The sequence below is a fragment of the Thermobia domestica genome, chromosome 10, assembly GCF_964235325.1.
Source record: "Thermobia domestica chromosome 10, izTheDome1.hap1.1, whole genome shotgun sequence".
In the NCBI taxonomy this organism is placed as follows: Eukaryota; Metazoa; Arthropoda; class Insecta; order Zygentoma; family Lepismatidae; genus Thermobia; species Thermobia domestica.
In genome coordinates this window covers 119,272,098-119,284,311 of record NC_137463.1, presented here as the reverse complement: position 1 = coordinate 119,284,311, position 12,214 = coordinate 119,272,098, and positions in this window count along the sequence as shown.

Genomic DNA, 12,214 nt, shown 5'->3' with positions numbered 1-12,214 from the left:
TAAATCACTATGTTTCTGTAAAACTGCAAATCATTGATAGAATATGGACATATTGCGACACCTCGGTCTAATTTTAATTATTTAATTTTATCTGGTTATTATTTTTAGATCTAAGAACAAGTGGAATTTTACAGTTGGTTTTAGCACTAGACATTTTGATCCGAGGCTCTACCCATTTACATGTTCATATTTTCAAACTAAATTACTAGTTAACAATCACAAAATGTCATCTACACTATATGCGATTTACAGGCCATCTTTTTTTTAATAGTTTGTTTACGAGATTCGATGCGGAAAAGTTGAAGATTTAATTTAGATTTTAAATTTTTGATTCATGCGATACAGATCGGTATCTTTCTCAATACTTCCAAAATGTTATGTAATGCGACGATAGAGCTATATCATAGCGGCGCATTACAAACTGCTCATAATGCCGTGACAGAATGAGGGAAAGAGGAAGGATGAACATAATGCATCATCTTAAACTAGAGCAATGTGTGTTGTATTGTGCAGTCGCCCCTTGTCGGTCTGAGAGCTCAGATAATGCGCTTATAAATATCGTAATTGGGAATGTCAGAACCGACAAGTTGCACCCAGGATTTTGTATACGTTGAACTTGACAGAACGTAAGGTACGGGATTTAACCTGGATTGCATTCAAATGAAATCAAACGTATGTAAGAGGAAACAGATTGTGATGTCGATGGGGTTGAAAGGGGTGAGAAGGGAGGAACTTTTAGGACAGGTTTTCCTACTTGCAGTTAGTTGTAGATTTGGATGTTGCCTTCTTGACGATTCTTCCAGTGGGCTGACGTCCGTCCATCTCTATATCGGGCTGGCTGGTCGTCCAAGCAGTCGAAGGTTAAGAGTTAGCGAAACCCAGACAAGAAAACCAACTGTACGGAGACCACAAGTTCAATCAGAGTCGAAACTTCTCTTTAGAAAACAATTCATCCTCGTTAACAGCTATGTAACGTTAGCTGAAAAAAAGTGCTCTTTAGGATAGAGCAAGGCTAAATTTTTCGTAAGCTTCAAAATGAAGTTCGCGGTCTACATCTTAACTCGTTTCTAATTCCATATCGACTGCCCCTTCCAAAAGTCTCTCGATCGTTTTGTTTAGAGTTCCTTCCGGGTTCATATCCTCGGTCATTCACTATGTTTTCCGTCTTGATGAAAAAGTGCGTGCTAGTAGATTAACCAAAGTAAGGTGATGGTAGGAATGGGGACGGGGAAGCAATCTGTTGTTTTTATTACTTGAGAAATTACAACTGTAAGAAGGAAATAACAGATAGCAATAAGACATCCTAGTAGGAAAGGCAAATGAACTTAGAAAAAAAGTCGAAAGGTCATTTAACATTAAATGAATGATTATCCTTTTCACTGTAATGATTATAAAAATAAAATGTCCTGGTTCAAAATAAAATATTTTGTTGTGTGTCTAAATACACATATCTTCACACCCCCCCTGAAATCAAAGTCCCGAATTAAAACATTCCGGAGACAAAAAAATCACTTTTTAGATTTTCTATTTAAAAAAAAATTTAGCATCTTTGTAGTTCCATTCAGTTTTCATAATAAAGACACAGCAGCAAATATAGTCTGGAAAGAAATCATATGATGAGAAATGATGAGTACTGCATTAATTTTCACAACACTAACACAGTTGATAGCAGAACAGTCAATGCCAAATGACGTAAACACAGCATTGTCAATATTGTAAACACAGCATCACTAAACAAAAAATGTAGGTCTGAAAATCACAGGTACAATGTCCTTACACATCACATAACTGGAAAGTTCATTCAGTACAAGTAGATCATGGGAGTAGGGTAGACAGGTATATAGTAGTAACATCACAAAATTTAGGGGATACAGTCAATGACTGTCTAAAACACGTAAGATATGATAGTAAGAACAATAATTGGATAAAATAATGGAATGAAAAAAATCGACGAAAAATCAGGGGGAAAATGCAAAAGTAATTACTAAACCGTAATCCATACGTATATATCTATATATAGTAAATAAAAACTCCAAATCCAATAAAATTTTAACTCTATAATCAAAATAACCATTACGCGGAAGAAGAAAAATTAATCGAGCTATCCATAGAAAGAACAGATAAAACAACACAAAAGAATTTTGATTTCAGGTTTTAGAAAAACCGAATTGTGGAGAATTTAGTTCCACAATGACCGACGTATTGGCAGAGTTATAGCCCTCTGCACTGGCTATTAAAACCTTAAAGAAATCAACATGACAGACTATCACCAAACATATTCCTAAATCCCTAACTAAATATACACTGCTCCACAAAACTTAAGCAACTCGAAAAAAGTGGCAGAAAATAAAACGACACGATCACTGCACCAAGTATAATGAACAAACAGACGGTCCAGATGCACAATGCAACGAAAGTGAAGACGAACAATACAGTTAGGATGTACAAAGTGACCAAAAAGTTCAGCACAACAATACCTCAACAGGTGAAGTTGGAATGTGCGAGGGCATAGGCAGTCAATATGGTGTGTGACCACCACGAACAGCTATACACGCACGACATCTGGCCTCCATGCTGCAAATCAGAATGTTGATCAAGTCTTGCGGCAGATGGCGCCACTCCTCGAGGAGAGTTGTTTGCAGGTGAGGGAGAGTGCGTGCTGGTGGCACGAGCACTCACATGCTCGATGGGATTCACGTCCGACGAATATGCACGCCATGCGTTATGTGTAATGCCTTCGCTCTTCAGATACTCGGACACAAGATGTGCACAGTGTGGGTGGGCATTGTCATCCATGAACAGGAAGTCTGGGCCAAATGCTCCGCGGAAATTGCGCACATGTGTATTGAGAATTTCATCCCAGTACTGTTGTGCTGTCAAAGTGCCATGTTGCACAATATGGGGTCCGTTTTCCCATACAGCATAGTTCCACCCAACACCATAACGGAACCACCGCCATAGGACGGCCGTTCAGCAATGAAGTTTGGATGATAGCGTGTTCCTGGCTCTCTCCACACTAAAGTCCGACCAGAATCAGACGACAGGCTGAATCTCGACTCATCGGAGAACATGACGCCCACTGGTGTTCCCCCCCATGCAACATGTTCCTGACACCATGTGTAATGCGCACGTTTGTGCTCCAGTTTCAATGGCACACACAGCAAAGGCCTTCTTGCATACAGTTCTGCTCTATTGAGCCGCCGGCAAATAGTTTCACGACTCACGCGTTGTCCTGTAGCCTGAAACAACTCATTGGCCAGTTGAGAGCATGAAGCTTGACGGTTACGTTTGGCAGAAATTGTGAGAAATCGGTCCTCGACGGCCAAAGTCTTCTTCGGGCGGCCTCCTCCATGACGTCTACTGACTTCACTTCCATTTTGGAAGCGACTCCAGAGCCTCGACATAACACTTTTGTTCACGTTGAGTTCCTGCGCTACTTCCACTTGCAATCGGCCCAATTCCAACCGCCGAATTATTCACCCTCGGTCAAAGTCACTCAAATGTCGTCTACCAGCCATTGCAAGGTGTGTACCTCACACAAGAACCACCAACTCAATGCTTGGAGCCTCGGACACTACTGGGCTGTGGTGTACGCCTCATGGCATAAGTTGTTCACCACGCTTGAAACGGTGCTGCTTATGCGATAAAGTGAGTGTTCGCCTTGCCTGTGTGTCTCTGTGTATGTGCATGCAACTAACCAGTGTTGAATGGGCCACACACGTCACTTATACCACGTTCTCTCGGGTTGCTTAAGTTTTGTGGAGATGTGTATGATAAAAGAGAGAAAAATCTTTCTTCTTGTATGAAAGTAAAAGTACGTATACCAACAGGAAAATACGGAATTGGAATCAAGTCAATTCTTCAAATATACAGAAATATATATGATATAAGGCACAAATCTTCGTCATACATGAATCCCAAGTCATCTTCATGATTAAATACGTAAGTTTACTATATACACTGCAGGCAATGAAAAATTGATCATTCAGAAAGATCACTAAATCACACAAGAAGTTATAACAGTGTATATTCCTTTTAAAAGAATACATCGACTGAGTATGTTCCCAATAACTAATGACAAATCGTAGGATCAAATCAAAAATCCAGGGAAAGAAAAACTTCATTTTACTTTACATCCACATTTGGGTCATAAAATGCATCTTGAAAAATGCAAGAAAACGTAGGAATTCCTTCTTCATCACTATCATGACATAGATAACATACAAATATCAATTCACAGTTGCGTCTATCTCCCTTGTTTTCTTCTGCTAAGCACGGTGTATCAATGTGATGGTGATTTGGCGCCAAGATACTAATTTATTCAGTTTATAAGTCGTTGATAAGATAACAAAGAAAAAGAACGTGTTCATACAAAGTTAAGCAACACTTCTAAGTGACTGAAAAAAACAATGATGTCTATATGAGTACTCCTTTTTCTCCTTCTCTTCGTTGTAATTGTTATTGCCGGCAAGACTTAGAAACACAAACAAACCAAAACAAATTCCATAATGACATGGCCAGTGTCAAACAAAATTCGTCACCAACTTCACAGATGTTCCTAATCCATCAAATCTTCCTTTGAGAACCGTCTTCTTTTTTCCTCTTTTTTCTTAAAAAAAAACTTCATTGCAGAGAAACAGCTTCCGCTTCTTTTCCTTCTTCCAAGGGAAAATACACAGGTAAAAGACGCTCAAAGAGATCTCAATTCTCCTTGTCGAAAATACACAATACAATGCGGGCTACGTTTTCCACATGATCCTCTAAAAATTTTCGTGTATTTAACAATGCAATTCTCGCAGCAGGTTCCTTAGGGAAATGAAATGCACCAGCAGCGATACAAGGAAAAGCCACAGTTAAAAACTGATTTTTCAACACAAAATCAAAACAATTGTTATAACAATTCTCCGAAGTCTTCTTCGCATCTCTGGGGCCACACGTCAATAATACATGATCAGCGGGGAGATTATAGCCTGGAGCAATCTTCACTTGTCATGGTTTCAAAGAACGTATTTTCTCGCAATCTTTACGAAATTCTTCTCCTGCAGCTTCTTGGATACTTCTATCTGCTTCTCCTAATGGAATAAGTAATTCGTTCGTGGGGTTGACAACAGCGTCAGCTTTGATCATGGCGATATCTCCTCGAAAAAACTGATTTTCTTGTTGATTGCAGAATTGGCACCAAACTTCGGTTTCAGACCGGAACAATTCTTCCCTGTTTCAGCCCAAGTGGGCAATTGGTTGGCAATCACAACCTGACAAAGATTCACAGATAGAATATCTTCTTCTTTTTCTATCATGTTTACCGCGGGATTAAAAACCATTTCATAATTTTCTTCTTTTTTCTCTCTCTTCTTTTCTTCCTGCACTTTGGCACTGCAGGCATTCGTAGTAGCATTCTCAACAACGTCTTGTATATTCAAGTCAACGTCGTCTTCTTCTCACTCTTCCTCGTTTTCCTTCTCCTGTTTCTCTTAGTACTTCTTCAATCTTTGTACTGCAATCGAATCAACCTTGAATCTTCCTCGCGCAGTCCTGAACTTAATAAAATAGGAATTTGGGTGGTCAATATCCTGAATGATTCCTGGACGAAAATAACGTCCACCGAAAGCTCTGGTGGATCCTTTCTTCATGGTACTGTCCAAAATCCATACCTTGTCTCCGACTTTGAAATTGGGTTTCGAATGACGTTTGTCATAAAATTTCGTTGCCGTCTTATGTCTCTGGAACCATTTATCATGGGCTTTGTTTCCTATTTCTCCAAGTTGCCGTAAACGTTCAGCATTGTTCTGAAATTGACAGGGGTGACCAAAATTGCTTCGTGTAGCATCCTACATCTGAATCCATGCAAAAGTTCAAAAGGGCTGTATCCAGAGGATAAGTTGACAGTTAAATTGTGGGCTAACACAACAAATGGCAGCAGTTCGACCCATTTTCCTTGATCCTTATTACACAACGCAGATATCAGTCTCTGTTCAATGTTTCGGATAGCTATCTCAGCAGTCCCGTTAGCGTAATGAGCTTAAAAATTTACAAATCGAATCTTAGCTCCAATTATTGCATATAACTCCTGGAATAGGTTACTTGTAGAACATGGACCTTTGTCTGTGACTAATTCTTTAAAAATACCTTATTTCAAAATTACATTTTCATAAAGAAAAGGACTTACAGAAGACGCTGTCATATCTGCTAGTGAACCTCAAATAGTATAACGGGTAGCAGCATCGATAACGACAATCAAATATTTGTGTCTCAAAATATTATTCGGGGAGTACATCGTTCCGATATCTATGAAAAGCCGATAAAAGGGCAGCATTTTGGATACGTTTGCAACGTACCACAAGCAGAATCAGGTTTGTTTTTGCTTGTCTGACAAATTAAATATGCCTCGAATTTTTGCTAGATTTATTGTTTCATATTAGGGAAATACACAGATTTCACTAAAAGGTCGTATGTCTTAGAAAAACCTCCGTGACTTGAACCAAAGGCAGAAGTATGAGCCGCATTAAAAACTTTATAGCGCAAAGAAACAAGTACAGCAACTAAAAATTTAATACCACTAGATATTTTTTGTTTTCTACACAAAATTCCTTCTTTAACCGTGAAATTCTTTCAATTTTCGGATTTTTCTTTTCCTTGTTTTCTAGTCAATCAAAAATATCCTTATAAAACGGACCCTTCATTTTTCATCTCTAAGAGAAGGCTCGTCACTTAACATATTATTACACTCAGTAATACTGGAAGAAAATACTCGAGGATCTTCCTCATTCTGTTGCTCGTCAGAAATGTGCCTGGGGGCACGAGAAAAACGTGAAATAGCACCAGCCTCTACGTTAGACAACCCTGATACATGTGTCACAGTCAAGTTATATTGTTCAATAAAACTAAGCCACCTTTCAAATTTACCTACTTTTTTGTCTGTTTCAGAAACAATAAACCCATACAATCGGTTTTCAAGAAAAAGTGACGTCCTAGTAAAAAATAACGAAAGGATCGAAAGGCATATATAATGCTCAAAAGTTTAAGTTCATAAGCATGTCTAGATTTTTCAATTTTACATAAGCTACGACTACAATAAGCAATGGGTGCTAACTCTAGGCCATCTGCAGAACATATAGGTTGTTAGAGTACAGCAGCCAGACCGCGCATTGATGCATCAAAGAACAAGTATACAGGGTGTTTCGGATTATAATGCATTAAATATGACGATTTTATGATAAGGTCATTAATTTTCTCAAAAGCATCTTGTTGTTTCTGTGTCCACATAAACAGTACATCTTTCCTGACAAGCTAGTTCAAAGGCTCCGCGATTTCAGAAAAATTAGGTAGAAATCGTCTTATAAAGCTAGCTAATCCTAGAAATCTTTCCACATGTTTTTTTCGTCTTCGGACGTTCATAATTACTAATGGAGTTAGTTATTCTTTTGCAAATTCGCAAGCCACCGTACGAAATATCGTGTACCACGAAAATGTAAGCAAATTTGGTTTTTTATGGGGCAAGTTTAAGACCACTTTCTCTAATTCGTTGAAGCAAATCCTTGGTGAGATTGATAACGTTCTCAAAAGTGTTTCCACCTTAGAAAAAATCATTAAGGTACCCACAAACTTGTTCAGATTTTAATCCTTCCAATGTCATTTAAACTAATCTGTTTAAACCAGCGGAACTAGTGACAAGACCCTGTGGGAGGGCTGTAAAACCAAAAGAACCAATTCCTGGGATTGAAAAGGCAGTAACATGTTGATATTCCTCAGCCATCTTCACCTGGAAGAAACTGCTGAATAAGTCGGAGCAGCACAGGTAGCGACACTTAGTAAGATGCGAAATAATGTCTTCTATCGATGGTACTGGATAACTGTCCGGTGCAATATGGAGGTTCATGCCCCTGGCGTCCAAAACAAATATGAAAGATCCAAACTTCTTTTTCGAGAGAAGAATACTTGAATTGTAACTAGATACACACCTCCTTATGACCACTTGTTCGAGCAAAGTATGCACCTGTTTTTTAACTTCTTTTCTTAAGACGAAGGAAATTTGATTTGTTTGAACTGGGACGTCATCTAGCATTTTAATTTCATGTACGTAACTTTTGGCTACTCCAAAATCATCCCCTGATCAAGAAAAACAATCCTTATACTCCTCTATGACAGAATAAAACATTTGGTTCTGATCGTCAAAAACTTGAGGGTTAATGTCCACACGCTTGATGTCAAAACCAGCAGGAAAGTTATTGTTGTCTTGTTTGCTGGCTAAACCATGATTTTGAGCACTATCTTTATCAATTGGGTTATGTGCACCCGGCTTAATGTCAATAGCTGCACCTGAGTGAAGATTTTTCTCTAAACACAACTTTTTGTTGGTTGGGTTGACTATACTAATGACAGGATTAACAGAATCCACTCTAGACTCATTCACAGTAATTTCAGCTTTAGAACAGATTGTCTCATTGGATTGCAAAATTTTCTTAACTCCCACTAAATCATTAATTTTACGAACAGGTACTAAAACACTAGATTTTGGTGGTAAAGTAGCAGATTTTGCCGTTGTGAAATATGCTTCCATTAAGTTTGCTGTTTGTTCGGAAACTGTGCCTATAGCATGACTCTCAGGTAGAGCGTAATCAGTGGATTTCCCAAATCTAACTATGTGAACTACGTGAATGTCCTGGTTAATACTAACATGGTGAGGAAGTAACCAATAATTCCAAAACAAAACAGAAGATGGAAATTTGTCTACAACTCTAAACGTATGCGTAAATGAATACCTAGGTAGCCGTCAATTTTGAACTTCAATAAAGCTAACATGTTAGTTTCAAGCCCTTTACCCGAGATACCACGGATGATAGTACGTCTCTTAACAAGTCTAGTGTTAGGAGGAAGAAGCTCCCTAGTACAAATAGAAATTTGACTACCAGAATCAAGCTACGCTTGATACTCTTTATTTCCAATAGTGATTTTGATACAAGGCAGAATCCTATTCCTAACAATAGGCGTAGTTATCTTGTGGGTCTTAAAAGCAGGTCTCCCACTATTCCCTGAATTATTTTTCCTATTTAAAACATTACAATTATCACTTTCCTTGAATTGTGCCATATTGCAAACTAATGTTAGCTGGAGAGTGTATATTATTATTCGCGTGAGACGTACTATGATTCTCTTTGCTCCTGTTCTGTTGGTTCTTAGCAATAACATAAGTATTCGTTGTAGAGCTCATTCTGTTGTGCATATTATCCATGTCACTCTTACATTCAGAAGAACAAAAAGAAGAAAAAGGGTAATATTTCTGTTGATGAAGGGGGATGGAATCTACAGATTGTTGATTACCGTATTCTTTCCCAGTGGATAGGATATCATGATGTAAGACTGGGAGCTTTGCTTTTCTCTGCTGCTGTTCTTCGAGAGGAAATGAAACATAAGAATTATCGAGCAACGAAACACCAGCTATCTTAGCGATAAATTCCGGAGTACTGTACTGAAAGATTAGTTCTTTCGACTTAGCTTTAATAATCATCTTATAATTCACAATTAAATCAGCTGACTGTTCTTGTAATAAATATTCACACAACGTATCAACCGAAGAAAACAATTTATTGCATGTGAGTTTAAAGTACTGAGGCAATAATCCTTCAACTAGAAAATTAATTTGTTGCTGTATAGGCATAGCTTTATCGAAACTAAGCATGAGATCTTGCTTGTCATAAAAATAGTCATAATGGGTTCCCCTTCTTTTTGATCTCTAGATCAAATGGTGTGTTCCGTAACCTTCTTAACTACAAAACCTCCAAATAATGTATCATATGTCTCTTTAGGTCTACATACGACAAGTTCACAAATTCATTTGTCCTAGTTAATGCTATAAACCATGCCAAGGCCCCGTCCGGTAATAAATATGAAAGCAAATGACGCTTCTTCAGTGTATTGAAATCATAAATGACGCAGTAAGATTCAAAATACTCAAAAAACGAATAATACGAAAAAAACGAATTTTTTCACGGCCCATATTTGCCGTGAAAAAATGTGGAGCGCACAATCGAATCTAGAGACGTAAGTCGAGGAAAACCATACGACACCCGGGCAGGCGTTGCGAATACAGTAAATCTAATGAAAGTTGAAATTGCTCTTTAACGGATTATCCATCGCAACTGATAGCTACAACGTTAACTAAGGAAAATTGCTCTCTAAGTTAGAGCAAGGTGAACTTCTCGCAAACTCGGAATCGTGGTTCTTGCTCCTACATGTTGACTCGTTTCTCATACGATCCGGACTACCTCTTCCCAAAAGTGTCTCAATGGTTTTCCCCGATGTCCCTTCGGGTTAATATCCTGGATCGTTGACTATTTCTTCAGTCTTGATGAAAAGTGCGTGCTTATAGATTAACCAAAGGTGGGGTGATGATAGGACTGCTGTCGTTTTTATTGATTAAGAAATTACATGTGTAAGAAAGAAATGACAGACAGCAAGAAAACTTCCTAGTTGGGAAAGCAAATGAACTTAGAAAAAAATCGAAAAGTGATTCAACATTAAATGAACGATTATGCCTTTCACTGTATTGAATTTTAAAATAAAATGTCCCAAAGTTCGAAATAAAATGTTTCATTGTGTGTTCAAATACACATATCTTCACAATAGCAAGAATAGCAAAATTATGCGTATGAGTAAAACCATAAAAGAAGACTAGAAAGAACATAAAGCGAATATCAGCATTAACAAATATTGCCAATTAATTTTACTGACGGTCTCAAACTTTAAAATACTTACAAAATATCTCAACACTAATATTTTGGACTTAGTCACTTCTGTTAGAATGACGACAGTACATAATGTCTTTCTTCCAAATAATTACACACAATGTAAGGAATCCACAAATCACTTTTTATTATACCACTCGTTTATACATCTATAATTCATGTTCCTTAATATTCTCATTAAGATCTTAACTCTTATCAGAAAGATGTACGAAAACAGCACAGAAAATTGTTATTCTCACAAACACACGTACTACAAATGTAAAAATTTGCACAATGATAGGCTGGCATCTCACTTTATGTGTACTAATTGGTGTCTTTATAGATCTGTTGAATTGATGTTATAGCCAGAAAACTAGACGACAGCAGCATGTTGGATAAATATCAAATATCGAGATTAGATTATTTAATATTAAAGGTAATTTGACACAAACGAGACACGAAGAGGTTGCTGATATGTAGAGTGAGAAATGCCCTTATATGACAGTAAAACGACGAAGCAGAGAATTCAATTATGATCCCACAAGGCTGTTGGAAGAGACCTAATACCGATGGCTAAATTTCAGCAGCTAGTGCTTGAGATAAACTGTTACTATTATTTAGCTGGGAAAATGAACATTTCTAAGGGGGTGGGGAGCGTTCACGACATATTACATGACATTCTGGACATGAGCAAAGTGGCCGCATGGTGGATACCCCTGCAATGTGCACAAGAAATTTTGAACTTACACCACAAAGCAAGAAGAGTTTTGTAAGGAGATTGATGAATGCTGGCCGTATCTATTCAACCCTGAAATTAAAGAAATTAGTAAAACATGTTAATATACCTCATGCCCCATCTGCAACAAGAACGAAGTGTCACATTCATCTATCAAGGTTAATTGATCGTTTCTTCGGACCATAAACGTGTAATCTTAATTGATTATCTAGAAAAAGCGGCTAACATCACAAGGAAAAGCTGCAAAATTTACGGGATGCTATCAGAGAAAATAGATAGAGTTTAGTCTCGAAAGCTATATTGCATTTAGAAGATAATGCAGCAACACTACTGACCAGTATAAAAAGTAAATTTTGTGTGGCAATGTGTCTATGAACCTTTGTTCCGCCCACCTTATTCACCCATATGAATTCGATCTATTTCTTCCTCTTTCCAAATATGATGAAACGCTTGTAGAGTAGGTGTTTTATGAATTATAAAGACGCTGTCAATGCGGTGGAAAAATGGTATAACAGACAGGTTCATAAACTTTTAGGTTAATGGTATTAAAGAACTAATTTGTATGGGTAAGAAATGAAATGAAATCTTTAAGTTTTACGTCCCACAGTTATGCCGGTTAGGTCAAAGGAGACGGTAATGGTGAGAAATGAATGAAATGGGGGAATGAAGAAAGTAGGAGCAAACGGGAGAGCTCCGAGAAAACCCACGAGTACGGTTTGTCCACCACAAAGTCCACATAGCGCGAGCTGGGATCGAA